The following is a 4545-nucleotide window of genomic DNA, read 5'->3' as shown; positions in this document are numbered from 1 at the left end:
AATTAATTGCCAAGGGTCCAAGTGTATTTCCTAACTATTTTTTAAAAAATGGAGATGAAATTACGTTTTCACTCCAACAGGGGATTCCAGAGGAACTGTAGCTAATCTCTTCTCATTTGCCTAAATGCACACTCTCCATGATTCAAATTTCTTTACATAGTGTTAGCTCCAAAATACCATCTGGTTCTTCCTTCGCAAATCCTTTGAATAGGCAGACTCATGATGCTGAGATCTTCTGCTTATTATCATTTAAGGATGAGGAGGTATAAATTCCATCCTTACAGGGTTGATGGGAGCCTGTCAAGTTTCAGCCGCTAAACTGTATTTAGTGCTAGTCTAAGATTCTTTTTCTGTTGTTGTTTATTACCTATTCCACAGTGTCCTAGCACCAAGAAGAAAAAAAAATTGCTCGTTTGAATCCTTGGCATTTCTCTTGGCTTTCTTTAAAATGAGCAATAACAATAACAAACACAACTGAAACAAATCTCATCGACAGTCTTCCCTGTGAGCTGCTCCTTGACAGAGCTGGTCTGTGTTCGTTCCCAGCACGTCCCCTCGCCTGAACACCCAGATAAATGCCATCTGGCCTCGGAGCTTTCTTGCATTTTCCTTTCTGCTATTGCAGCAATGCCTCCTTCACTGAAAGTCTAACCTACGACTTTCTTATGACAAGTGTTCTCAGAAACCAGAATTTCCCCATCACTTCCTAGAGTTAAGAGCTGCCAAAAAAACAAACAAGACTCTCTCTGAGCTTTTGTCCCCTCTGGATTTCTCACTCCATCCTGGCTGTCCACAAAGATATCCAAAAGATTACGTGGAAGCGAGTCTGTTCTTGAGCCAAGTTTCTCTTCTAGATGTCTGCCCTTTCCCCTGATGCCTCCCTCACGTTCCTTCTTCTAGGAGTGGCTTTATTCTGTACTGACCTTGTCTGTGTACACTACTTTCTTTGAGATGGTCAGTTCTCCTCTCTCTTTCACAGCAGCTTCAAAATTTTTAAAGAACAGCCAGTTAATTTTTTTAGATTGATATTTGACTCAAGAAGCACCAGAGGCTCCTTAAAGTTCACTGTGGTCCTTGGTGTCTAAAGACAGTAAATTTTCAATTCATAGCCTTTTAATACTTCCTTTACAGATAAACTTGGTTATATAGGCACACTGCCACTGCTCTATTTTGTATCCTGATGCTAGACTCTCAGCTTTGGATGTCGACATGATTGCTTTTTTTTACGGAATGCTGCCAGCTGAGTTGTTCCAGGTCCCTTGCTTTTGTTGAATGGGGAATAATAATAAAACCATTCTTTAAGGTTATTATGATAATCCATATTTACAAGACACTACCAGTTAATAAACAAAATATGCCTGGAAGGAACCTGACACATTAGTACATGTGAAACAACTGCCACCCCTCTGTGATTACCCTGGGGTCCCTGGATGTAGATTACAGGCAATATCCAGTACCACCTGTCACAGAGCTAATGTCATCGGCGGAGGATACAGCAATGTCATGGTGAGAAAGGAAAGAGACCTTAAGCAAATGTTAACAAGAGCTTAGATCTATCTTACCACATTATCAACATGAGCAGAGCACCTTTAGTGGAAGATTTTCGACATGGCCAACACAATTCTTGGGGGAAGGCATGTCTTATGCTACGGATAGCAAGATTGCTAAGGTTCTCTAAAAACAATACTAATAGTTTCATCACACACCATGAACAACAACAACAAACACTGAAAAAAATATGCTTTAATAGTTACTCAGTTTGCTCTTTGGAGAATCTATGCTCCTGAGTATGCTATTCTAATCAGTTACTCTTTCTGACAAGACAAATAAAGAATTTTGGCACCAAAGCAAGAAGCTTGCCCCCCTGGAGGTCTGGAAGCCCATGGAAAGGTGGCTATGGAGCCACCTGTGTCTATTTTTAACCCACTCTTCCTTGGCACGAGATCTCTGGTTACATGAGCCTTGTGTCCTCAATCTTGAAGATTGGTCTGTTTCCAGCATGAGAACAAGAGTCTGTAGCTGACCCAGATAAATGTACCTGAGTCCTAGAAGTTACCCTCTATGCAACAATATTGAAGCTGATCCATGGATTTAGATATATAGTACACACACACACACACACACACACACACACATACGCACACAAATAAAATATATAACCAATTATATATAACCAGACAGATAAATGTATGTAGTTAACTATACATAAGTTATTATAGATTACAAAACTACAGATTTTGGGCTCTGAGTCTAAGCTCATCCCTAAATTGGCTTCAGGGTCTGGCTGGACTCCAGACATAAAGTGAGCAATCCTATGATTAGAGATGACCTGGACTCTGTGGGGTCTGTCTAGTCTTGCTTCAACGCTGAGCCAATAAACTCTCCACCTTGTGGTTGGAGTTAAAAGGCCATGAAAAGTTTGAACAATATCCTCAGTTCTTTCTGTATAGTGTTTCATTGTCTACTACGAAGCACCACAATTATTTGAAGGGTGCATTAGTTTGTTTCCATCCATCATTTAAAATATAACGTGAATGATTGTTTAATCAAAGTTGTTAGCAATATAAAACATACATTCTCTCTGCTTTGGGCTGGCTTTCATTTCTTTGGTTTGCAACAAGAGGGTGAGTGCATGAATCACTTTGGGTTTTTGTAACAAAGCATCATAGACAGGGTAGATTAAACAGCAAGCATCTATTTCTCAGTCATGGTTCTAGAGCTGAAAAGGTCCTAGACAGTATTGTTAGCTAGGTTCTTGGTAAGGTGTTTTGTTTTGTTTTGTTTTTCTGGCTCATAAATGGCTGCATTTCCCCATGGCAGAGAAAGGAAACTGGTATCCTTTTCCATCCCATTAAAGGATCAGTTCTCATGGTTTTAAGGCTAGCCTTCTCTGCTCTGGTTTGCATATACAAGAACCTTAATTGCCAGAGCTAGAATACTGGGAAATGGAAACTTTAGCTATGATAAGCAAGTGAGAGTTCTGCCCTTCAGGATGCGTTAATGCCTTCATCTCAGGAGTGCTCTGCTTATATACATTAACATCAGCCGAACCTCTGTATTGGTGAACTATAGGGTGTCTTTTATCATTTTATAACACCGAAAGATGTGTTATTGGAGGCTGATCACTCAGTCAGGTGACTCTCCAGCCTCTAGAGCAGTGGTTTTCAACCTTCCCGAGGCTGGGAACCTTTAATACTCTTGTTCCTCACGTTGTGGTGATCTCCAACTACGGAATTATTTCATTGCTACTTCATAACTGCAGTGTTGCTACTATTATGAAGTTTAATGTGAATATTTGATATGCAGCCCCAAAGGGGTTGCCACTCACAGGCTGAGAACCACTGCTCTAATAAACATGAACTAAATGGATTTATGTTCTTTATAAATTACTCTCTGGCATTCTCTTATAAAAGTGAAGGAGAACTCAAGACAAACTTCATAAAGCCCCACCTCCTAATGTCATCACACTGGGAGGAAGGGCTTTGATATGTGAACTGGGGGTAGGTAAGCACAAATTTAGTCCATAAAAGCAACCACAGCTTTTTAACGTTTGGTTGAGGCATAGACTTTAAAAAAATAATTGTGCAATGTCAATTTTGAAACCTTTATATTTAGAATCAAGGATATTTGCTTTCACACCCCCTTTTGTGGGCATTTAACCAGCATTAATATTTTAATTAAACATTGTATTTCAGGCTTGCACTGATGTCTAAATGTCGCTGGAGTCTACGTTCTTTTTTGCAAGGCTCAGAAATTATATATTTGCTCCCACTGTGTAGGCACTTCATAGTTACCAGGTGGATAAGCACAGAGTTTCTCAGGGCTTGGTTCCTTTCATCTTCTAATCAGCTATTCCTGGGGCACTGTTCTCACCTGTGTGGCTGGAAGTTGGAAATTCCATCTCTAGGTAGACATGTGACTAGATAATGCTCCAAAAAGAACTCTTTGGGGAGAAAAAAAATCTTGTCCCTTTAACACGTATCTGTTTTATCCTTCAGTGAAACTTGGCAACGAAGCTCCCATTGTCCCCAAAGTGTAGACTAACCGTACTAACAAAACATTGCAGTGTGCTAGCCCACTCTCCCATGGGATTCAAGCTGCGCGGTGTAGAGAACTCTTTGTACCAGTTTGTAACCAGATTATCTTGGGTGAGGAAAAGGAGAAAGGAGGTGTTTTGTACACAGTGCCTACAGGAGAAGAGATAGAAAGAGAGCGTGGGAAGGCCTACGTGGTTACTACTGTGCCACAGGGGAGACATGTAAAGGGCAGAAGTGAGGAGACTACACATAGCCACGTGTCAACCAATAACCAGTGTACAGTGCACAGATCAGGACCCTGCACTGTTTGCTGAGTCCTGACCAACTCCTAACTTTGGACAGTCCCTGACATAATGTTGCTGTTCTCCACAGAGTCCTGAACTGATTCCCGTGGCACTGAAAGAGAGTGAGTGGGGGAGGGAGGGATAGTAAGAAGGAGGAGAGAGAGAGAGAGAGAGAGAGAGAGAGAGAGAGAGAGAGAGAGAGAGAGAGAGAGATATTCAGGATC

Source organism: Arvicanthis niloticus, chromosome 12, assembly GCF_011762505.2.
Source record: "Arvicanthis niloticus isolate mArvNil1 chromosome 12, mArvNil1.pat.X, whole genome shotgun sequence".
Lineage (NCBI taxonomy): Eukaryota > Metazoa > Chordata > Mammalia > Rodentia > Muridae > Arvicanthis > Arvicanthis niloticus.
This window is presented reverse-complemented; position numbering follows the sequence as displayed.